Here is a 25551-nt window from a genome sequence, read left to right as displayed (position 1 = left end):
AATGTCTCAGGCAGGACGTTGGCCCCAGAGCCCAGATCTTACCCGCCCCCGCTCTTTTCAGTCCACCAAGCTTGTAGAGAGGGTTGTGTGGTGGTGGGTGGCGGCTGAGAAACCAACACAGTAGAAGGCGGGGAGGAACTAAACCAGGCAGGAGACACAGGCAGTGCTTGGGAGGTCTGCACGGGGTGTGGGTGTGGGAGACACCTCTGGGCCAGTGAACCCCGTTCTGTGCTCCTGGCTTGCCCAACCTTGGCCCTCAGCCACATGCTGCGTGCTTTAGGTGAAATCTCAGTCGCTCGTGTGGTGCGGGCATCTTTTCTCCCTGGCTTTGCCTCTCTTTAAATCACGGAGTCTCAGTGGGGATGGCGGGGCGGATGGTGGTCCATGGAATTTGCCCTCCACCTCCTCATCCTTGTCCTGTCCTGTCTGGCCTGTTACCTGAATCTGTGTCTCTTCAGAGCCTGCAAATGAGTGGAGGCCACGACAGCCTCTCGCTGACCGACCTCTCAAACTTTTATTCATCAGAATAGTGTTAAATGCCGATTCCTAGGCACCCCCATTGGACTCTACGCCTGCCTAGCATGGGTACTTTGGGGGAAGGTACAGAGGATTGCTGGGCTGTTCCAGGGGGGAATTTGCATTGTTGAATGTCTATTGTGTTCCTTCCAGCACTCTACTTTCCACGCACACCTGGCATTAAACCTGGAAGACCTCTGGGTGCTGTGCTGGTGAGGAAGCCCCGGCTGGACGAGGGGCTGCTGGGGCTCGGACTTGATTCCCGGGCTGGGGGCTGGGGGCTGGGGGCTGCGGGCTTATTCTCTTCAGTGGGTCTGCTGATGAGATGCCCTGAGAAGTCCTGCTGTGCACTCAGGGGAAGGTGCAGAGACAGGCTCAGAAAAGACAGAACATGGATTTAAAAATTCCTACTGGAAAATCTTTTATGAGCAAAGTAATTTGCATCTAACTGAAGACAATCATTGCTTGAATAATTGGTTTGTTTACAAAGTTGGTCCTATGAACAGATTAAAGTTTTCATTCATGCCTTATCTATAATGTGAATAGGAGCTATTACCGCAACTTAAATTAGCTTTAAATTTCGTATCAGATTGCAGTCCAGATTACAAACGGCTGCTTGATAATCTAATTGATAAAACGGAGGAATTTAGTGCTTGGAACCCGGAGTGAAGGGATCGGAATTGCTTTGGTTTCTCAAAAGGGTGTTGACTGAGTGGTGACCTGGGGTGAAGAGAAGTGGCTAGAGTCATTACACTCGAGGAGATGATCTGCCCCCGCCTTTCTCAGCTGTCTTCTGGACAAAACAAAGGGTGATAAATGGAGAAAATTCAGCACTGAGTTCGTCTATGCCCTGAGCTTCTCATACAGTCATTAATGGGCTGTATCTGTGAAGCCTCCATACAGGCACAAAGGAATTAGGCTAGAGTAAGGCGGCCGGCGACCTCTGGCGTCTGGACCGCGTGTCACTTCCTAAAGCCCTTTTGGGTGAAATGACAGTGGCAATGTCGTTGTTCGGAGGAGTGTAATCTCACGTATGAGATGCAGATTTTAAATGATGCAGATTTTAAACACCAAAGTCAGGAAGCTTGGTGGGAGTGGCTGTCTTCCAAGTGGTTTTCTGTGCTGCCATGGATGAGGCGTGGATGTGTCATCTGTTGGTGAGATCCACTGGTGAAGGGGCTAAGCAAACCATGGAGGTCGGGGGTGTGAAGCTGCATCTCTTCTGGCATCCCAAGGAAATACATCTTGTAAAACTTGTGAATTTGACCCTGACCCTAACCCCAACCCTGAGTGTTGAAGTCTGGTGCAGTGTCTTGAGCCCTCTTCTGCATTGAGGGTGAGTGACTGTAAATGACCGATTCCTCAGTGGTGAAAGTTCAAATGTAGCTTCCCTGAGGAAGCCAGACCTCGGTCACCCGTATCTCCATTGTAAACACTGCGGCCCCTACGCGGGTGGCTGCAAGTTTCCAGGCCTTCCTTGGAGAAGCAGCCGTGAGGTGCTTGATGATTTGATAACATCAGCCACCTTCTGTCTTCTGTCTAATCACGGTACAAATGATTCTCCTACAAGGAAATGGATCTGGTTTCTTCCTGATCGTTGGAAGAAGCAGCCTGCCTAGGGACTCCACCGTCCTCTGCACTTTCACAACGAAGCCTGTGTCTGTCTCCAAGGAGTGTCACGTGTGTCGTGGGACTCGCTTCCTTAATTCTTCCTGCTTTTGAGGGCTCCGGTAGCTCTGCCTGTTTCACCCGGGATGAGCAGCAGGTGGTCTCTGGCTACTGTGGGACTAGGGCTTGGGGGTGCATCATCACATCCGGTGGCCTGTCCAGGTGGGCATCATTGTCTTTTGCCTGTTGCCTGAGGCAGCTGTGATGCCATGGGGGTCATGCTTGTCAGGGCCAACCCAGTTCTTCCCGTGTACACCTCTCCTGCTGGAGTGCCTTTCCTTATGATGACTTGTTGAATTAACGTGGAGAATGCAGAGAGGCTCTGGGCCTCTCTCTCTCCCATTCTTACTCCCTGGAGCTGTGAAGCCCGACAAGGGAGCCCATAGCCAGAGGCTCCTTTAAATTTAATTAGAATAAAGATTTGATTACATAGCTAAACACATTTGAAAAGAACTTCACAGATTAAATTCCAGATTCAACCCTTCAGGCCCAGTGGCCACGTTTTGGGGCTCAGCAGCTGTAGGTGGCTGTTGTCTTTCTGTGTTGGCTGAGCAGATTGGGGCGTTTCCAGTTCAGCAGGCAACTCTCTTGCATGGCTCTGCCTGTGGTGAGGGCACCTAGGCTGGAGAGCCTCGTGGGGATCCCTTAGGCCTCCGGCTGCAGCCAGGCTGCACGGTTCCTGTGCCCCGGGTCCTCTGCAGGCCCAGATGGATCCCACCACAGAGCCAGCACTGCTAGACTTGGGTACTGTGTGCAGACAGCAGAGGGTCACGTCCGGGCCTTGCAGGGGCTGGGGTGACTGGCCTCCTTGGCCAGGCTTCTGTTTCCGAGTCTTCAGGGGAAATGCATCCACCATCCACCATCCACACCGTGCACCAGAGGAAAACTGCAGGCTTCTCTGTGGATGGTGAATTGAGATCATGCAGAGTGACTAGCTTTGGGCTCCTGAGCAGCGTGGAACCTGATACCTTTAGGTGGAACCTGACATGCCTCCATGTGTACATGGCAAAGAGAATGCAGCATTGTCAGCTTGCATCCAGATGTGCTCCCGTTTTGAGGTGGAAGGTTCTGGGAGTATTGGCCATTGGTGATTGTGCTGCCGTGGAGGACTTTGAATGCAGGCACTGGTTTGGGATAACCCTGGTTTCCTGGTCCTGTATGTGGGCATCCCTGAATATCCCGGACTGGAGGAAGGCAGGGCAGATGGGAGGGTGACAAGAGGTGTCAGGTGTTTCCAGCTTTGGGGACTGATGCCATCAGATGGCCGAGATCAGGATGGTGGTGGCCAGGGACCAAAGCAGGGGTGCGTGGAAATGCCATGTTCCTCGGAGCATGGGGAGGACCTCTTGAACTCTATTCCTGGGCAACAGTTCTTCCATTCTCAGGAATCTGTGCCATTGTAATTGAGTAGCAAATTCTGTAATTGCTCTAATTACTTACTGTTAAGTCCCCATGCCAATTACCATAAATTAGCAACAGTGATAACAGTTTGCCTGGTCAAACCTTACCAAGAAAAACCAGTGGACCTAGTTTTAGTTGCCTCCAGTTCCCTCCAAATCAGATTCCTTAGCAGCTTGTGTCCCCACACTTGCTGCAGTTCCTCCTGGGCCTGGCAGGCACATTCCAGACATTCACATCTCAGCTCAGATGCAGGCATGCACATTATTTATAGAAAATGGCACTGCGCTGTGATCGGCTTGAGCTGACGTTCTCTAGGTGGGAGGTGGAGGTTCAAAAGTTCTAATGGGATGAAATTAGAAATATGAATTTTAAAAATTCACGTGTTATGAACTCTGTTCAGTGATTTTCTCTGAAATGAGAGACTATTTGCAGATGAGGCAGTCAGCCTGCAGCTCTCCTTAAATCTGTCCTAGACCTCGATGCCGTCCTTCGGCCTCTTCCTGGGTGTGGGGTGCTCTGCTTGAAGCAAAACCAAAGGAAAGAACGTGGTCTGCATCACTACTGCAGCCAGCTCAACGCGCACACCCACTAGGAGGGGCGTTTGCTCACTTAACATTTTAAATGCATTTAACATTCAACCAGCAAGTCAGCCAGTGCTTTCTGTAAGCAAGCTGCCTGGCTCATGGGAACCTGACACTTGACTTTTTGGAAGAGAGTACTTGCTTCTGTGGAGTCTCAATATTTGTCTCATTTCTTGAGACTCTGCTGAAAGTGATGAACGTGACTAATTAGGACTTTTTTTTTTTTTTTTTTTTTTTTGTAAATTGGGCCACAGAGCTCTCTAGGCAGAGTCAGGGGAGTAAACGGCTGTGAAAGATGCCGCCTGATGTGAGCCACGGCCAGGCACTTTGGAACCTGGGATCCCATCTCCAGCCTTTCAAAGGACACAGACGAATATAAAATGCAGATGGGAGAGTTCATAATTTGGGCATCTCTGTTCTTTTGAAATCAAAGTGCAAAGAAAAAGTTTTGCCCATACTTGTTTTTCTCCTGAGGTTTTAAGATTTTCTTAACTGCTTTTCTCTTCCCCCAATCCTTGAGGAAGTTCTATCTTCATATCTTCTTAAAAGATATGGTTAAATTCAACACTGAAATATAAAAACATGCTTTCATATTTTTCTTTAAACTGAGGTATCTGACATTGGTGAAGAACTAACTGGGAGTATTGGTTTATTTTTATTTTTTTGAGACAGTCTTGCTGTGTTGCCCAGGCTGGAATGCAGTGGCACGATCTTGGCTCACTGCAGCCTCACCTCTTGGTTCACGCCATTCTCCTGCCTTAGCCTCCTGAGTAGCTGGGATTATAAGTGCCTGCCACCATGGCTGGTTCATTTTTGTATTAGTAGAGACGGGGTTTCAACATGTTGGCCAGGCTGGTCTTGAACTCCTGACCTCAGGTGATTCGCTCACCTTGGCCTCCCAAAGTGCTGGGATTACAGGCACGAGCCACCACACTCGGCCTGGGATATTCTTGATTATAATTGTAACATATCCCTTTAATAAAAACAAAACAGAACAACAACAACAAAACAGCTGTCTGAAAAGTCTCGAAATTAAAGAGCTCACTTGGACAGGGATTTGGACACCAGTTGAATGGCCCAGCACACCATAGTTACATGGGCCACTCGGCCTGTTAGGTCCTTAGGGTATTTGAAGTCATATGGATATTTGCATTTCTGCCTCTGGATATCGTGTTAGTATTCGGCTAGTGTTTGAGGGCCAGGCTCAGATCCGGGAAAACAAGAGCCCCTGCCCTCACGGCACTTCTCTTCCATGTGTGTGTGTCAGGAAAATAGAAAGCATAAGATATTTTTTTCAATGAGCTGGGAAGATGGAAAAACAAGCTTAAGATGTTTACTTGTTCAGAAGAAGGGAAGTGCAAGGAACACTCAGCTTTGTTGCTGCTGAAGGAGGCCCCTGGTGGAGGCTGTTTCAGAGGTGGGGTTTCTCTGAGAAAGGTGGTAAGAGGCAAATAGGATGCCCCATCTGGTTTGCCAGAGGTGGGGAAAGTTAGTATCCCCAAAACAGCTTCAGCATTCTGGCAAAGCTTTGGAAAACCAGCTACGGTGTAGGACCTTGTTGGCCGCTGGGTAGAAGGAAAACATTGCTGGTCCTGAGGACTGTACTGTTGTTCCACTGCTATAAAGAACTATCTGAGGCTGGGTAATAAGGAAAAAAAATGTTTAATCGGCATACAGTTCTGTGGGTTGTACAGGCTTCTACATCTGGGGAAACTTACAATCAGAGTGGAAGGTGAAGGGGAGGCCGGCATGTCTTCACATGGCTGGAAGGGGAGAGAGAGTGAAGGGGAAGGTGCCATGCACTTCCAAACAACCAGATCTCAGGAGAACGATCATGAGGACAGCACTTGGGGGATTGTGCTAAACCATTAGAAACCACCCCCATAAGTCAATCACCTCCCACCAGGGCTCACCTCCAACATAGGGTTAGAGTTCAGCATGAGATTTGGGTGGGGACACACAGCCACACCATGTCAGGCTTCCCATTCTTCTCCTGCACGTGCTTCGCAAATGGTTCTGTCATTGGTTTTTGTTTCTGTTGATACATGATATACGTACATATTTTCAGAGTGCATGTGATACCTTGATTCACCCCTATATTGATGAAATCTGTGTACTTGGGATGTCTTTCACTTTAAATAGTTTCTTTTCCTTGTGCTGGTTATGTTAAGTTATTCTCTCCTAGCTGTTTTGAAATACACAGTAGATGACCCACTGCCATCCCCCTGCTGATTTATCAATAGTAGGTCTCGTGTTCCCATTAGGCTGTGTGTTTGTGCACATTACCAGCCTCTGCCCATCCTGCTTATGAGTGGGCTCTGCTGGGCCCTGTTGACCACCTACTTTTGGCCTCCATGAGATCTGCTCTCAGCTCCTGCTTATGAGTGAGAACATGCGCTGTTTCCTTGCTTGACTCGTTTGCTTAACGTAATGTCCTCCAACTCCATCCATGCTGCCGCGGATGACAGGGCTCTCCGCTGTGTGGTGGAGTATTGCTCCTGTGTGTGTTCGGGCCACGTTCCCTTCATCCCCTGTTGACGGGCACTCAGGTGATTCCAGACCTTGGCTACTGTGGATGGAAGCTGAGAGCAGTCACTGGCTTTATACTCGGGGGACGTGAGCCACTTTGATGTTCTCAAGCAGCCTATCCCCAAAGCCCTCCGTAGAATGCCGCATTCGTTTGTACTCATGGCTTCTTCCACTAGGATGAACAGCTGGGAAGGGGCTTTGAGTGAATGCTTGGGTTTCTGTCTTTAATTGGTACCCAGCTACACTGGCCAAGTAGGGGTCCCAGTGGCCCTGGACACTACCTCACATAAGGTCCAAAGATGCAGTTAGGTTCTTTTTTTAACTTAAAAAAAAATGCTTTTGACCTGGGTAAGCTATGGCATTATCAGTTAGAGTTTTTCATATTGGAAAGGTGTATATTTTATTTTCTAAGAAGGAAAGAAATCCTGTTAAATACTCTAACCACAGATTAAATCATGTCAAGGAAAGAGGTACTATTTTGGGGGAAAATTACCCCTTCATGTCAAAGATCAAGGAGATGACTTACATTGTTTAATTGAGTTAATTATGAAATCTTAAGTGGTTTTAAGAAGATGAGCTGTGGATCCTACAAGACATGAGACTGATACTGATTTAATGTTAGTCAGCCCTGACAGAATGTGGCTAATATTTAAAGCTTGCTCCAGTATTGCTTGATAGATTGTAAGTTAATGTAAAGATCTGTTTGATGCTTTTATTTTACAAAATATTATTGAGAAAAAGTTTGACAGCCAAGGAACGGCCTTCAACCAATTTCTTCCTAATTTCTATCACCAGAAAATTTTGTCCTGTTAATTCCAGAATTTACTTTTGGAAAGTTCCCGTAAGGAGAGCAGAGGTATTGGTGGTTGAATGGTGACTTGAATTTAGGTGAAGATCGTTAAATATTTCATAGTCATGTTTGTCTTGGTGGTTTTAGCAATTTTATATTAAACTTAGAACTGTGAGTCAAACCAAATCTGTTCTTTTGCTTTTGTGATACTCCTTTGTATGACTATACTGGTAAAGAATGATAAAATGTGTATTGGGTATTTTTTCTGTGTAGATATTAGGATTTTTAGGGGAACAAATTAATCATTCTTCTAATATACACTGTGCTGTGTGTTGGGTCCTTTGTATATTAGTTGAATCACTCTAATGAGGACCACTTGAAAGTCTGTTTCTATAGCAGATCTTTTATATGTTGACTTGTGTTATGCAAAATCCTTCATCCTCTAAGAAGACTAAGCAATGGGTTGGAGGAAAGATTTAATCACCCATTAGGTCTATTCCGAATGCCCAGAATTGAATGCAAGTACTAATTATGTTTTTGAAGTGGTGTGTGTGTGTATGGGTGTGTGTAGTGGACTCCTTTTTAGGTCATGGGAGGGAGGTAAAGCGAAGATGAGATTTGCTGATGAACATTTGTGCACATGCTAGTGGAGAAGTCATATGACTTGACTGCACCTGCGTACTCTGATTTTGCTTTCGTTAGTGTCCGTAGCCACAAGCCTCAACTGCCTCTGGGACCCACCCTGAGGGGCTGTGGTGAGGGTTATTATAGAGTCGTGCGTCTTAGTGAAGGGCACAAACGGCCTTGTGGGCCTACTTTGGCTTTGTTTGAACGTCTAGATTGTTAAACTAAGTTTAACATTTTGAGGATTATAAATTGTGATTCTTGTCTAAGAAGAGGTTTCTGTTGTCTCTGAAGACGGGAGCCCCAATACAGAGGGTCCCTGGCTCCCAATTGTTACATATCTGATTTTTTTTTTCAACCTTGTGATGGTGTGAACTAGTCACACTCAGTGCATTGTTTGGCCCAAGATGGGCTGCCTCTGGATGAACCCGTTGTAAGTTGAAACTATGATGTCAAATGCACTTTCTATTTAGGATATTTTCAGCTTACGCTGGGTTTATTGGAACAGTTTCATCCCATGGTAAGTCAGGGAGCATATGTGCTCATAAAAGTGGAGACGATCTCATAGATACCGTGAGATATAATGTCTCTGATGTTATAGAGATACGATGAAAACAATCAAGTGGGACTTGGAAGCCTTGGAGGGACTCACATGGGCGGCTCCTGGAATGCAATCTTGAGCGCCACTGGCTTCTGGATGTGACATCTGTACCTTCTGCTTAGCCCAGTGTGTTATCGGCTGCTCTCGAGGGCAGAGAGGTCCAGCGTTCCTGTGTTTAGGTATTTGAGCTGCCTTAAGAGGCTAGGTCAATTCTCACTGGTGTCTTCAGGGCTTTAGGCCTTCTGAACAAGCAGGAGGAAGCACGACTTTGTAGAGCTTTGGAAATCTCAACGGACTTCAGGGCCATCCCCTTTGGCAGGAGAGAGCCACACTGGAGGCGAGCAGGGTGCCGTGCGGGCCTCTGCTGGGCCCAGGCATGTACGGACGTTGTGAGGGCCACAGGACACAGATCGGTCTTGGTTCACAACTGGCGTCGATGGCCACGCAGCATTTCTGCCAGGTACATGAGTGTGGGGACTTGGGTTTTGGGGTGTGCGTCCTGGTTGCCTAGTTGCTTGGAAGACCCCCATTCAGACCCCAGCCTGAGTCACCGTGACAGGCCTCCTGCTTCACACGCCACACGGAAGCCGTGGCGTCGGTCACTGACGTCCACCGGGTGTCAGATGTGCGTATGTATCTTCCTTGGTCTCGGGATGTGTCTTGTTTTGAGGTTATAGTAAACGTTCTTTACAAGGGGTTTTGGATTTTTTATGTTTGCAAGGAGGCAGCAGGGAGTGCTTGAGCAATGAGATCCCCTTTCCAACCAATACAATTTCAGATCCCAGCAGGTAATTAAGGCAGCGGAGCTGTGGGATCACCTTTGCAACCAATGAGAATTCAGATCCCAGGAGGTAATGACGGCAGCGGGGCGGGTGGCAGAACCCTGAACTGTGGCTGTTTCTGGTGTCTTGCCCCGCGGACAGAGCGTGCTGGGGCCTCCGTGGTCCTCTGTGGGGTGAGTGGAGCGCATGAGCTGGGTGCTGCTGGGCCCTGGCTGGCTCCCCAGCCCGGGGTTTATGCAGGACTCGTTAGACAACTTGGAACCCAGAAAGCAGCACGAGGAGAACGGGATTGTGCCTTTCTGGATCCTTGGTGCTTCCCAGTCTCAGACACTGAGTAGGCTCTGAGGGGTCTCGCCGGGAAGACTTGCACAGTCGGCCCCCAGGATGGAGTGGGGCTGCAGCGGGTCTTGCAGGAGCTGGAAGTGGGGGTGAGTGTCTCGCAAGCGGGACCTTTCAAGTGGGCCCAGCAGGATGCATCTGTGGAAATGGTGCCACCTAACGCAGGGCTGCGGCCAGCAGGACCTGAAAGGCTACAGCGGGCTGTGTTTCTGCTCTCTCTCGAGTCTCTGCACGATTTTCCTTGGTTTTTGTCTGTTTGGAGGACGCTTCCCCCTTTCTTGCGCTTACCTAGCCCTCTGAGCTTCTTTGTTGAGTATGACAGCCCTGAGAAGGCATTTTTATCGCATAATTGTGTTATCCTGGTGGCTGGATAAATGACCTGCAAATGTGGGTGACTCAGTAGCTCTGAGGGTGTTCAATATCCAAGACAGAGGTGGGAAGGAAATGTTCAGGCAGGCATCAGAGGATCTGTTCTCTGCTTTACACTGGGGCCCTGGTTTGCTGACAGTCTTCACACTCGATCCAAAATGGGGGATAATGAAGTCTCACGGATTCGGCTTCAGCTGAGAGCTGCCTCCAGCACAGTCTTGTGTGAGTAACAGTTTCTATGTTTGGTGCGAAGGGCGGGCGTCAGTCAGTTGATCTTATTTGTGGTGGTGCTTATGGTGGGTTTTCCGTAAGGAATGTAGACTTTATTAGCTTTGGCAAGGGAATCCTGAGTGATAAATTGGAAGAATGTCTCAGGAAATTCTGGAACCTGCAGTGAATCTGGAATCTGTATGAAATTGAGATTTGGATTCTCACGATTTCCTAATGCTACCCCGAAACCCAGTAGTTGAGACAGTCGTAGAGCTTCAGTTGTGCTGCCCCGGTTCCCCATTTTAAAAGGAACACGTTGCTTTCCTCTAGAATGTTCTGAGCTCTGAGTGCTGCCGGCAGAGTGACCAGCTCTCTGCATCAGAGGGGAAGCCAGGGCTGCGTTCACGGCGTCGCGGCAGCCGGGAGCTGACCCTGGACTTCAGGCACGTGTGATGCTGACCATTTTCTGTAAACTCCAAGGGTGTAGTGGTCTCCTTGGCCGTTTACAGTCTTCTGAAGCTTTTGATGTGTCTGCACTTTGTAGATTTTTCAGAAGTAGACAGCCTTTTCCCACACCCTTGGGCTGAGTTTCGTCAGAGGCTGGTGTGTGGGAAGCACCACACCCACATTCTGACAGGGAAGACTCTGGTGCCCAACTGAGGTCAGAGTGGAAATTTGTTCTTCCTTCCCTCCAGTCTGGTCCAGCTGCTCCCTGCTTGGCCAGAAGAAAATCATGCTTATTCAAGTCGTAGGCAAACCCCCGAAGTCAAACATTTGTCTTTTTTCTTTTTTCTTTTTTTTTTTTTTTTTTTTTTTGAGACGGAGTCTCTCTCTGTCACCCAGGCTGGAGTGCAGTGGCCGGATCTCAGCTCACTGCAAGCTCCGCCTCCCGGGTTTACGCCATTCTCCGGCCTCAGCCTCCCGAGTAGCTGGGACTACAGGCGCCCGCCGCCTCGCCCGGCTAGTTTTTTGTATTTCTTAATAGAGACGGGGTTTCACCGTGTTAGCCAGGATGGTCTCGATCTCCTGACCTCGTGATCCGCCCGTCTCGGCCTCCCAAAGTGCTGGGATTACAGGCTTGAGCCACCGCGCCCGGCCTTGTCTTTTTTCTTTCATATGCCCATTTAGTTTATATGGAATGATAGCTAGAAAAATGCCTTTTAGGGGAAAATTAATTTCCTTAATTACAGAGAACTTTTTGGATAAAAATCAGGAGGCTATTTTGTAATAAGATCTAGTTAAATACTACAGTGGAAAGCTCCTTATATTTGATCTTACACTTGGGCCCTGTGTGCGTGTCCGCATGCTCGTGCTCATGACGCCAGGCGCAGATGTGAACTACGGGCACAGTACATACTTTCTGGTTGCTTCTTTGAACGTCTTATTGCTTGACCTCTCCGACTCAAATGTTGAGTTATGTTGATTCTGTTCAGAATGTTTATCCCTCCGTCTAGGGTCCAGTCGTCTTTCAGGGAGGAACCGTCTTCCTCATCTCTGTCTCCTACAGTATTGTATATTTAATAGTCAAATATTTATAGGTTACATGGGTGACTGATCTGTTCATTAGGAGGAAAACAATGCCAATTTTCACATCATTAGAATGGACTTGTTAAATGATTGTTAGTATAATGAAGTTTCCATGGCAAAAGAGGCTTTGCAGATGTGAGTGTAACGGACAGTGAGATGGGAGAGGACCCTGGGTTGTCCAGGTGGGTCCAGTGTCTTCACATGTGCCTTTTGAGAAGGCAGTACGAGGGTCTGCCTCAGAGGAGGAGACCTGAGGACGAGATAGAGGCCAGAGGGCTGTGGGGGTGAGGGCGAGTGTGGGGCAGGGGCAGGGTCCGGAGGGGTGCAGGGCTGAGGCCGGGGCAGTGGTAGGAGGGGTGTGGGGCTGTGAGTCAAGCTGCATGGTGGCTTCTATGAATTGGGAGACTCCAGGCAGGAATACAAGCTACTGACCCCTTGACTTCAGCCCTGGGACTCCTGACTTCCAGGGCTGAGAGGAGGTTTGCATTTGTGGTAATTTGTTGCAGCAGCAATAGGAAGCTAATGCATTGTATCTGTTCTTCACCTCCAAACCTTTGAAAAGTGACCCTGTTGTATCGGCCTTTTGTGTGCCCTAAATTCTAATGAGATGGTTTGTAGGAAATAATGGACACAAACGATGGCAGAACACAAAGTTGGACAGAAGCAGTGTCTTCTGTGGTTCTGTAGTTTGGGTCTGGGAAGTTAGATTTCGGTCAGAGTGTGTGGTCTTGTTCAGCGTATACCTGGAGTACTTGTTCAGAGCTCCTGGGGGAGTGGTCTTTAACACTGTTAGGATTAAAACTCCAAGCACATCAGGGCCAGAGTTCCTGAGTCAGTGTTAGGCGACCTTTGAATAAGAGTTGGCATGTAGAGTCTGCCCACTTTACTAGTATGAAGCAGCAAAATCTTTTTTTTTTTTATTTTTTGAGATGGAGTCTCGTTCTGTCACCCAGACTGGAGTGCAGTGGCGAGGCCTCGGCTCACTGCAACCTCCGCCGCCTGTGCTCAAGTGAGTCTCCTGCTTCAGCCTCCAAATTGCATGATTTATTTTCCTGTTTTATATACTTAGTATGTGAAAACTCTGCAAACTTTATTAATACAAATGACATGCCAGAACTTAGGAGAATCTGGTATTTTCCCATGCAAATTAGTAGTGATGTGGAATTCCTGGGCTGATTTGGTTTTATAAGACATGGGGCAGATTCTTTGCCTTATTTCTGTGGAACTAACAATTGTTAATCACCCAGCACTCTTACCTCCCCCAACAGCTCAGGTGAGGGGGGTGTTACCCCCACTGTCATGATGAGAGGCAGGAGACTGAGGCTTAGATGAGCAGGTGACACATTACTGTCCAGCCCCACCCACCCTGTAGTTTCCTGCCATGGCTCAGCTGTCTTCCTGCAAGAAAGGACAGACACCCTGGTGCTGGGTAGAATTCCTTGTGAACCCCTTTCCATCCTCCAGGGAGTTCTTGCTTTACAGTGGTGGCTCATGGGGAGTCCTCTGGCCCACTGAGAAAGTGACTCATGTTGTGACATTACTGTCTCTGTCCGGCTGCTGTCGATTGGGTGATTTGTAAAGAGACATTTATTGCTCACAGCTCTGGAAGCTGGAAAGTCCAAGGTCAAGGCAGTCCAAGGTCAAGGCACCTGCACATCTGGTGCCCCAGGGCCTGTGGCTCACAGACGGCAGCATCTCAACAGGTGTTGCGTGGCAGCGGTCGTCTCGTCAGAACTCACGTGGTGGAGGAGCAGGAGGGCTCCTCTAGGCCTCCCAACAAGGACACCAACCCCAGTCCTGAGAGCAGGACTTCCCAAAGGCCCCACCTCTTAATGTATCCCTTCGGAGATGGTTTCAGCATGAGGTTTTGGGGACATTCAGGCCAGAGCCATTGCTCTGCTGTGGTGTTAGGGCTGCATGGCATCATTACTGCAGCAGAGCCACAGCTTCTTATCTGCATTTGCTGCAGGAGGAAGACGCAGGTGCCTGTGCAACTTGGGGTTCGGTGCAAGAAGTGGAGACTCTGGGAATCTTAGCAGGAGGAACTTAAGGGCTTTGAGAACTGACACTTTAGGACTGTAGTTTTCTTCAGACTGTAAAAACCTTGGTGTGTGACAATACTGAACATTGCCTGAGCCCTGTGATCCTGTAAAACAGTGATTGTTAAGACATTCCCCCTCCCCACAACTGCGCCCCCACTTTTACTGCAAGAAGCCCCTTCCCATGTGGCTTAGGCTGACTGGCGGATGACCGTTTACCGAGGACAAGACCAGATACAGGCCTTCAAACCCCCCTTCTCTGCCTTATAAGTGATTAGCTAAACTGCCTGTTCCCACTGATCAATCACTTCCCACCTTGAAATGGTTCTTCGTGGTGCAGTTGCGACTAGGGGGGTGGACTTGTCTTTGACTGTCGCCTTCCACAGAGGACAGTTAGGGTGGGCAGGAAAGAATTCTCTGCTACAGGTCTGCATTCCTGGCTGTTTCCAGAAGTGGGAATTCTGGTGCCGTGGAGTCTGCGAATGGATTTCTAGTGTCCCAGCTTCAGGTGGAGTTGAAATTGAGTGAGGCAACCCACCACACCCATCTGGAGCCAGGAACTAGAGCCATTTTTAAAGTGGCAGTTTCTCCATAAGATTACCCAAAAAACGCGCTCAGCACGTTTCTTTCTTTCTCATATGCATTTGGCCATCTAAAATGGGAATGGTGGTTTTTTGGAGCATGGATGTAGTTTTAAATTTTGAGTATTGTAAACCTTAATGTAGCTTCTTAAAATGTTTGCCTGATTATCTGGAGATTTACTAAACCTTTGGAGTGGTAATAATGAGTTGATCTATATGACTTTGCTTTCTATGATGCAATGAAAGTACTCTAATTAAAACCTCTGCAGTTGGGTCAGCAGGCGATTGGCCAAAACAAATTCTGCTTTTTGGGTTTCTTTAACCAAACAAGGGAGTAGAGTGTAGGCTGAAGTGGCAAATTCATTTCAGAGCACGCCAGAGCCCTCAATGATTCAGCAGCCTTCTCAGGTGAACGTGTAACGTGCCGTGAGTCTTGGCAAGCCTGGCTACTGAAGTGTGCACGTGACACCACAGAGCCACACCTAGGAAGATGTGGTTTCTGTAACAAGCTTTGGAAAACCAAAGTTCAACTAAATTATCCAACTTTGTTACAGAAAAAGCTTAGACCAGATGGCCAAAGACCTGATTGTTTCATGGTTGAGACATGGTTATAAAATCGCCCTTACTTGGTGCCAATCAGTGTTGGTCCACAGTGATACTCCTCCAACCTCACTGAAGAGTTTGGAGACTGATATGAGACTGTGAAAATCTCCTTAAGGTGAAAAGGGCTCTGGGGCACCCGGGAATATCCGCACACCCGTGGCCATTCCCCTATAAGGTGGAGAGGACGGCTGGGTCACGCGGGAGCATCAGCACACCCGTGGCCATCCTCTTTAAGATGGAAAGGGCTGCTGGGGTGCCCCGCAATATCTGCACACCCGCGGCCATTGTGGCTGTCCCCCTTTCTGCTCAGTCACCTCTGTGTTCCCGCATTCAGGCTTTGGGACACTCATGAACAGCTCATCCCCTGGGCTGGTGAGGAAGGAGTGGGAGGTTGTTCTGAGGCTCTGTCACTGTCTGCCCTGTCATGAGCTGGGCAAGGCAGTGGCAGTGACCCTGGAGGAGTCTGGTCAGTGAGGGCTCCGGCAGGAAGTGCTGAGGCTTGAGGTGACTCTGCCAGTCGTAACCAAATGTCTTCCCTCTTATTTCCATGATTCCTTCTAGTTCTGCACCTTGCACTGCAGAGTCTCTGTGTATCTATAAATACACATGAGTTACGATACAGGTGTCTCTTTCCCCTCTGTCTGCGGCTGGGCCCAGGGAGTGAAGTGCAAGACCCCCTTACTGCTGGATGCCCACCAGCACGAGGCACTGCCTGCCCTGCTGACGAATGCCTACAGCGAGTCCTGGAAGCCGCCTCCTGAGCACCTGGCCTGTTGACGGTGTATACGGGAGACAACGGAGCTCCCCTTGCCCCACCCTGAGCAGAGACTGGGGAGGCGGCGGCAGCACTGCCCCCATGGTGCATCCTTGGTGCATGGAGGAAAGTCTGTTCATGCTTAAAACACAGCCCATCCTCTCAAAAGCAGGATGACAACCCCATTTACTTCTGGAATCTTAAAAACGGGCCCGTCTCTTTGAGAGAAGAACATGGCATGTATGTGTGTACCTCCTTTGTTTTTTTTTTTTTGAGACAGTTTCCCTCTGTCACCCAGGCTGGAGTGCGGTGGTGAGATCTCAGCTCACTGCAAGCTCTGGCTCCCGGGTTCATGCAATTCTCCACCCTCAGCCTCCCAAGTAGCTGGGACTACAGGCACCCGCCACCACGCCTGGCTAATTGTTTGTATTTTTAGTAGAGACGGGGTTTCACCGTGTTAGCCAGGATGGTCTCGGTTTCCTGACCTCGTGATCTGCCAACCTCGGCCTCCCAAAGTGCTGGGATTATAGGTGTGAGCCACCACGCCGGGCCGTATGTGTGTACCTCTTTACAAGTCTTGCCTGACCTTCGCATTTAAAAATTACTGAAAAACTTAAGGATGTAACTGACAAGAACTTTATAGGTTTCTCCAAGTAAAAATTTGGAAAAGTTAAGTGAACCCATGATGTGTTTTATTTCTATGAGTCCCACACTTGGATTTTTAAATGTGGGCAAAACATCTGTATGTTCTTCAGCCTGATTTCCGTGGAATCGTGAATGAAACGTGCTGAAGTTGCCGTGCGGATTTTGTTATGTGGCGGTGACAAGTGGGGCTGGTCATTAAACAACTGGAGGAACCCTGTCCTTTCTGTGCTCCTGTTGGACACTAGGCACGTGCTTGGGTGTTTTCTGTGTGTGTGGACAAGATGACGACAGAATTTCCAGATTCACACGGTGGTATCTTCTCCCTTTTCTGTTAAAACGTGTCTTCTGCTGCTTCTACATAGACCAAGTGTTTCTTTCTCTCGCCTGTCTACATAAACGCTGTTTAACAAAAACCGTATTGTAGACATGTGAAGCTGAATTCCACATGATCAAGCAGATAGAGATGACTGAGTATACTGTTTTGTGGAAGGAAGGTTTAAAATGATTTTTAGCTTTTTCCCTGAAATAGGGAATACTTTTAACTTTTTCCCTGAGATAGGGAATAATGAAATGGGAAAATAATTAAATTTTCCCATGTAATTGTTAGATTATATTTAATTATTAGATTATTCATGTATTGCAAGGGAAAAAGGAACTAGATCACCCCATGTACCCAAATGAAAATTTAAAGGGTATGGGCGAGTTCATTTGAACTCCTTTAATTTGTTTTTGTTTGTTTGTTTTTGACAGTCTCACTCTGTTTCTCAGGCTGGGTGCAGTAGTGCAATGACAGCTCACTGCAACCCCAACGTTCTAGGCTCAAGTGATTCTCCTGCGTCAGCCTCCCCAACTGCTGGGATTTACAGGCGTTAACCACCACACACAGCTTATCACCTCTTGGAGACTAGCTTTGAGTTTGGGCATTCACTGAACTATATTTTAGTTAATTCTCAAAGTTTGTCACTGTTTATCTTTAATTTGCTAAAAATCTACATGTATTGTAAAATGTGTTACATTTCCTTAGCATTCACGGATTCCCTGTTAGTGGGGCAGAGACACAGAAGGGCAGAAGGCGTTCGGACATCATCAGGGTTGCAGTTGAGTCCTTGCCCCGAACACACTGGAGCTCTGGGCTCTGTGGTCCCACGGGGGTCCTCTGTCCACTGAGGGGGACGGGTTACCTGGAAGGTCCCTCCAGCCTCTGCAATTTTGCCCTTTTCAGGTTAACATCTCATCATTGTCCTGGACAGCACTGCCTTTCGTTCACTGATCCACGAGTGAACAGCTGGTCAGTGGCCAGTGCTGCTTCCTTCAGCTGGGAGGTGGTGATGTGATAACACTTCCGTGGAATTTGGTTCTTGGTGTATTAAGGGTTCAGTTGTATGTTTATTTTTAATCTGCACCTCTGAATTGGTCTTTTGATTGCAAAGAGATTGCTTACTGGATTTGTTTCTGAATATTTGGTGGATAACAGGAGAACCTTGCTTATCTGTGTGTTCATTTAGTGTGTTTTTGCCAGGCATTTATATGGTTGTGTTAGCCCTCAGCCCACTTTCTGTGTGTGGTGGAGTCATTGAAATCATTTATGTGAAGTCTCTCCTCTTTTAAGGCCAGAGGACGTGGGGTGGTGTCTCCCTAAACTAGGGGGAAATGGCATTGTTCTGCCCTCCTCCCTGGGAATGCTGGTGTTTGCAGGTCTCTGAACTTGGCTCCCACACTGGGAGAGTAGCTGTGGCTTCTGGAGCCCGTTTTGTGCGGGACTGACTCCTTCACTTGCTTTATTCCCCACTGTCTTTGCTGCTTGATGACGCAGGGATGAGGGAGTTGGGCCCAGGGGCCTTGCCTGTGCCTGAAGGGCCCGATGCAGAAAACTCCTCATGGGAAGGATGTTCCTTGAGGGCAGCTTTTGGAGTGTTTTCCTACTTTTAACTGAGAAGCAGCTATTCACATGGTTCTATTCTGCTGGTGTGTTTCAAAATAACTGGTGTAGAGTTGTGAAGATGTCCGAGACACCCATGATCCACTCCGGGCCAGTGCAGGACATTGAGCTCAGAATCCTTCAGACCATTCAGATGCCAAAGATTCTTGCTTGGTTATTCTCAAACTTATGAGAATCTAAAACGCGAGCCACGGTATGGATTTTCTCTTGAGCCCCCATGACTTTGCCTTGTATTTTGGGCATGAATGACTTCATCAAGGGGAAAGAATTTGAGGAAGGAGCCTCTGAGGCTAGGAGGGGGTGGGAAGGGGCGGGGGGAAGAGGAGGGAAAAGGAGCTATAGAGGGAGGAGCCAGGCTGGGGCTGGGGCGTCTCCCCATGATGCTCCCACACGCCTGGCGCGAGGCCCCAGAGACTGACTGATTTTCCCACAGACAATGTGTATGATTGCATGTCTGTTTTGTGGGCTGGCCATTTGGATTGAGGGAATGTCTGTGTTGTGATTCCTTATTGATTCGAAGGTTGGAAAGGTTTGTGCTCAATACAGGGGTCTCTTGGTGCGATGGGAAAATGTGATCGCAGCCGCCTTCGGGGTGGGGAGAGCCCTCGAGGCCCTCAGTGGTGGCCGGCGTCAGCCTTCGCTTCCCTGGGTGAGCTGCCCTCAGGGTGGGAAGGGAGGTCCTCGGTGGTGGCCGCTGTTGGCCTTCGCCTCCCTGGGTGAGGGCTGCTCCATCCCCGGCTCTCCGACTCCTTGCCTGGCACCTTGCTCGTTGGAGGCCGTGATCCATCAACTTTGTCCACGCGTGTCCTGCAGACTAATGCTGACTGGAGGTTCAGGAGTGGTCAGAAGAGGCCAGAGGAGGCCCTCGTGATGCGAAGCTAAACGTTTAATGATGGCGCTGTTGAGTGCATGAGCCGCATCAGCCCAAGAGTCTGGGTAAGAGGGAACCCCGCGGGGTGGAGGGAAGACTGGACAGATGGGTGCTTTCCTCGGCCCCTGGGAGCACGGCCAGGTCCACGCTCAGACCTCCTGGTTTCTCCCATATTTCCATCAATAGCAAGGGAAGGACTCGGGGCAGAAGTAGTTCAAGGGCCTCTAAAGACTTATGTAATTGTTAATAGGCCTACTTTTATGCTTTCTTATGTATTAAGAGCAAATCATGATACAAACTCATTTCTGTTTGAAGAAATCTTTACTGCTCTCATTTTTGTGGCAAGCAACATTGATTCTTTGCTTAGTGAGCGTTAGTGCCCTCCTGCCCAGTGCTGCTGCCTGGCGTGTCCTCGCACACACCTCTGTCCATTGGTCTCCGTTCACCTTTCCGCCTAGAATTGTAGGAGGGGCGCTGGGATCTTAGGGCTAGAAAGAAATTCTGAAGACCACTTTTAGGGGCGGCTTTTAGTCAGGGCTTCCAGAGAGACAGCCAGCCGGGTGTGCGTGTGTCTCCAGGGCGAGGCTTGCTGCAGGGGCTACAGAGTCCAAGAAGCCCCAGGACCCACAGGCTGCAAGCTAGAGTCCTGGGAGGGTGTGGCTTGAAGACTTGAGAAGCGGAGGGTGCGGATCCCACCGTGGTCTGAGGAGCTGAGACCCAGAAGCACGGGCTGCAGAAGACAGATGTCACTGGCCCATCAGCCAGACAGGTGGAGTGAACCCAGTTTTCCCCACCTTGCTGTTTTACTCGGGCCCTGGGTGGATAGGGTGGTGCCCCCCACGCCGGCGAGGATGGGTCTCCACTCAGTCCAGAGGCAAACATGCATCTCACACAGAAATAATGCAGAACCAGCCATCTGGGCACCCCGGGCACGCTCAGGTTGATGCACAAAACCAACGCCGCGCGTGGCCCTGACATCTGTGTGTTCGCATCACTCCACACACATTGCTCAGTCATCGCCTCGGTGAGTTTGTAAGCTCGTTGTGTGGTTCTGGGGCTTTTCGTCCTTGGTGATGACAGGCTCCCCACTGCCCCAGCTCAAGTATGGAAGGTGATGGCACCAACGGCTCCTTGTTTCTCAGACACTTGAGTGGGTGCTCTGTGCAGCCAGTTTCACCTGCAGCAGCATCTGTTCCCTATGCCGATTCCATTCGGAGTATGTGCCTCCCTTCTGTTGAGGGTGCAGCCTTCTTTCAGGGAAGAACTGTGTCCTGTTCGCCTATATCGCCTGTGGTGTATCTCATGGCTGAATAAGTAGCTATAGGATACCTCGGTGGCTGAATGATAGGTTCATTGGAAGGAAAACTTTATATATTTTTTTCTTTTTGGGATGGAGTTTCACACTCAACGCCCAGGCTGACGTGCAATGGCACGATCTTGGCTCATTGCAAACTCTCCCTCCCGGGTTCAAGTGATTCTCCTCCCTCAGCCTCCCAAGTAACTGGGGCTACAGGCTTCCGCCACCATGCCTGGCTAATTTTCGTATTTTCGTTAGAGAAAGGGTTTCACCATGTTGGCCAGGCTGGTCTTAAACTCTTGACCTCAGGTGATGCGCCCACCTCGGCCACCCAAAGTGCTGGGATTACGGCCATGAGCCTCTGCACCCAGGAACTTAATACCGTTTTTTTTTTTTCCTTTAAATCGTAATGGGCTTGTTAAATGCTTACTTTTTTTTTTTTTTAATTTATTATTATTATACTTTAAGTTCTAGGGTACATGTGCATAACGTGCAGGTTTGTTACATATGTATACTTGTGCCTTGTTGGTGTGCTGCACCCATCAACTCGTCAGCACCCATCAACTCGCCATTTACATCGGGTATAACTCCCAATGCAATCCCTCCCCCCTCCCCCCTCCCCATGATAGGCCCCGGTGTGCGATGTTCCCCTTCCCGAGTCCAAGTGATCTCATTGTTCAGTTCCCACCTATGAGTGAGAACATGTGGTGTTTGGTTTTCTCTTCTTGTGATAGTTTGCTAAGAAGGATGGTTTCCAGCTGCATCCATGTCCCTACAAAGGACACAAACTCATCCTTTTTGATGGCTGCATAGTATTCCATGGTGTATATGTGCCACATTTTCTTAATCCAGTCTGTCACTGATGGACATTTGGGTTGATTCCAAGTCTTTGCTATTGTGAATAGTGCCGCAATAAACATACGTGTGCATGTGTCTTTATAGCAGCATAATTTATAATCCTTTGGGTATATACCCAGTAATGGGATGGCTGGGTCATATGGTACATCTAGTTCTAGATCCTTGAGGAATCGCCATACTGTTTTCCATAATGGTTGAACTGGTTTACAATCCCACCAACAGTATAAAAGTGTTCCTATTTCTCCACATCCTCTCCAGCACCTGTTGTTTCCTGACTTTTTAATGATCGCCATTCTAACTGGTGTGAGATGGTATCTCATTGTGGTTTTGATTTGCATTTCTCTGATGGCCAGTGATGATGAGCATTTTTTCATGTGTCTGTTGGCTGTATGAATGTCTTCTTTTGAGAAATGTCTGTTCATATCCTTTGCCCACTTTTTGATGGGGTTGTTTGTTTTTTTCTTGTAAATTTGTTTGAGTTCTTTGTAGGTTCTGGATATTAGCCCTTTGTCAGATGAGTAGATTGCAAAAATTTTCTCCCATTCTGTAGGTTGCCTGTTCACTCTGATGGTAGTTTCTTTTGCTGTGCAGAAGCTCTTGAGTTTAATGAGATCCCGTTTGTCAATTTTGGCTTTTGCTGCCGTTGCTTTTGGTGTTTTAGACATGAAATCTTTGCCCATGCCTATGTCCTGAATGGTACTACCTAGGTTTTCCTCTAGGATTTTTATGGTACTAGGTCTAACATTTAAGTCTCTAATCCATCTTGAATTAATTTTCGTATGAAAAAACTGCTTTAAAGTTCATATGGAACCAAAAAAGAGCCCGCATCTCCAAGACAATCCTAAGTCAAAAGAACAAAGCTGGAGGCATCACGCTACCTGACTTCAAACTATACTACAAGGCTACAGTAACCAAAACAGCATGGTACTGGTACCAAAACAGAGATATAGACCAATGGAACAGAACAGAGTCCTCAGAAATAATACCACACATCTACAGCTATCTGATCTTTGACAAACCTGAGAGAAACAAGAAATGGGGAAAGGATTCCCTATTTAATAAATGGTGCTGGGAAAATTGGCTAGCCATAAGTAGAAAGCTGAAACTGGATCCTTTCCTTACTCCTTATACGAAAATTAAATGCTTACGTTAATGTTTATTTTTAAAAATGTTATCTGTGACCTTTCAGCTTTTCATAGCACTTCTCGTGTGAATATTTTAAAAAGGCCCTTTAGTCGTGGGGGAGAAGGAGGTTATCCCTTTCAGCAGAGGGAGATGGAAGAACAGGCCCTGGTGGGTCTGAGCACAGGCAGTCACCCCAGCCTTGGTGCTTGCTTAGGTCTGTTCTCCGTTCACCGTAGCCGCATCCACTCTCATTGTCAGCTTAAAAATAAGCTTTTTCCTCTTTCTAATCGGAACAGTTAGTTTGTTAACCGTCACATTAAGGTATCGAGAATGATGGCTTTCAGGCCTCAGATATGACACAAGTAATAAATGCAGCTGACCCTGAACAACATGGGTTTTGAGCTTCGAAGGATCACTTATGTTAATTTTTTTTCCAACCAAACCCTTACTGAAAAAACCTGGCTTTGTGGAGGGCCGACGTTTCCTACATGTGCTTCCATAGGGTGGCCGTGGGGTCCTGTGGATACGTAGATTTGGGTAAACTCGGGGCGTGTTCTGGAATCCATGTCCCTGTGTATACAGAGGGACAACTGCAGCTTTTTAGAAGTTTGTGTCCTGCCTTGTCCTAAAAAGGTTCCAAGGTGGATGCAAAATTATTTCATTCCTTTGGTTTTCTTGGTGGGATATTGATGTTTATTCTTCAGTGTCTAATATCCTGAGTGAACAGAGTTACCGCTTCAGGAACAAAGCCAGTCTGGAAACACATATTGAGATATCCACCTTTTCTTCATGGTTTCACAAAAGGCCATGATCATATTTTATTCAGTTGAACTGTAGGAAACTGCCAATATTTGCTGTTTTTGGCCTACAAAATGGCAAGTTCGTACGATATTAAAAACAAAGGCTTCCTGGATGGGGAAAATAGGAATCGGTAAGAACCTGAAGTTCTCTGTCATGGCCTCTGAGTCACAGGTAAATAAACCTGCGTGAGGGGGAGTTGACTGTACAGTATTTTCCTTCTGTTTTGATACTGTCAGAAAACGGTCAGTTCCAATGTGTTGGGTCCCTTTGCCTCAGCTTTGCTGCAGAAGGGACTTGCCATTATACCTCTTGTTCCCAGTGCCCAGGAGGCTGATGCCACATAGAAGACCTGCAGGTCGGTGGATGTGAAACAGGCATCGGACACGCTGTGCACCTTGGGACGCATCTGAGAAGTGTGTGCTTGCAGCAGATCTGAGGTGAGGGCGTGTTCCATCTCCTCTCCCTTCTCTGGCTTTGCAGGCCTTTGAAGTTGGTCCTGGAAAGTGAAATTAGTTAATGCTGATTTAAGCTCCAGGTCAAAGCCTGGGGGCCGAAGAGACCCGCCCTTCACGAGGGGTGTGAAACATTGGGCCCTCCCATCAGGAGGCAGCAGGGACTCGAGAAAGCCCCACATGCCCTCCAGTTCCCTTATGTTGACATTTTTTGTACTCGGCCATGCCGGGTCATTTTGGGAGGTGAGTAGGGGATTCACATGGGGGTGTGCAGTATTCTTAGGTGTCAGGTGCGAGAGTTGAATTTGCAGAAGCTGTGCAGATAGGAAAGGGCCTGGCAGGGAGTGCTGTTTACACGGAGCCGATTTAACGCGAGGTCTGTGCTCTACCTGGGTCCGTGTCTGACTGCTGTCTCCCAGTCTGCAACAGGACGTTGACGTGACTTGGCGCCATCGTCCCACTCTGTGTAGATGTCTGAGGATCTGTGCGCAGCTGCTCTGTGAGAATGCGTTGTGATAATGAACTGAGAAACAGTGAACAAACCCTGAATTGGTTAGCACTGGTTCCACGGCCACTTCTGCTGTGGTTGGAGTCATTCATAATAAAGTGTGCTGGACTGCTATGCAGAGCTCTGAATTTCAGAGGCCCTTTAACTTGGCAGCTAACCAGTCGCTTCCTTCAGAAGACATTTGAGTCCCCTTTACCTACCAGGGTGACCCTGGGAGTTTGAAGATGAGTGAGACAAGCCCTCTGTGTCTTGTGGATTTTACTGTCCAGAGGGGAGACAGATGTGGATGGTGAAGGAGGCCCTATCAGAGGTCAGTGCACGTCAGTTTTGTTTCTTCAGCACTTGCTGTGTTCAGGCGGTGCCCCGGGCCATGTGCAGAGCATCTGGGGACCCTGCCCATGGCATCCCAGGCACAGCTAGCATCTGCGCCATCTTCATACTTGGCCTGAGTTTTGGGGAAGTACCGAGGATGGCTTCTGCCTTTGCTGGAGAGAGTTGGAAGTCAGGGCAGCCCTCCACAAGGAGATGATCGCCAGCTGATTCCTCAAGAAAGAGAGGTGGTCCCCACATGGGTAGAGCAGGGCAGCATGTACAGACCTGGGTGTGGGTCTGGGGCATGTGCATCTGAGTGGGTTCTGCTGGGAGACAGCAGGGGTGAGGTGTGAAGGCAGTTGGAATTTACAGGATAAATTATCACTAAGGCGATGCCTGGAAAACATAAAATGGGGACTCTCTGGGGGTAAACGTGGACTTAGGGTGACCCTGGGCGTGGGTGTTTTCAGGCTCTGAAGGCAGAGATTTAGGAAATTGGGGCAGAGCTGAGCCCCAGACGAGGATGAAGACCACCCTTGGGATGTTGAATGAGACAGGGGTGGAAACCCAGTGAATGTCATGGGGGGTCAGTCCAGCAGGCAGGCAGCAGAGGAGACCGGTGTCCTCAAAGGCCCCTTGGGCCTACCTCTCAAAGTGCTGGGATGACAGGCATGAGCCACTGCTCCCTGCTGATACTTTTAAAATTTCTAAGCTACTCTCTCTCATACCCACTCCCGTATTTTTTTTAAAAAACCAGGTTTATGGCTATATTTTTTCCAAGGGAACCAAACAGTTACCTGTTTGAAGTACAAATAACACCGTGTTTAAA

General features: G+C 48.4%; 1 long non-coding RNA gene across 1 annotated transcript in view; it reads left to right on the top strand.

Moving 5' to 3' along the window:
* The window catches only part of LOC144334913 (uncharacterized), a 108313-nt gene that overhangs the window by 2456 nt on the left and 80306 nt on the right, over positions 1–25551 (top strand). The window contains exon 3 of the long non-coding RNA XR_013405171.1: positions 23770–23887. This is a non-coding gene — a long non-coding RNA (uncharacterized LOC144334913). The remainder of the gene's footprint in view (positions 1–23769; positions 23888–25551) is intronic.

This window comes from Macaca mulatta, chromosome 15 (assembly GCF_049350105.2).
Source record: "Macaca mulatta isolate MMU2019108-1 chromosome 15, T2T-MMU8v2.0, whole genome shotgun sequence".
Lineage (NCBI taxonomy): Eukaryota > Metazoa > Chordata > Mammalia > Primates > Cercopithecidae > Macaca > Macaca mulatta.
This window is presented reverse-complemented; position numbering and strand designations above follow the sequence as displayed.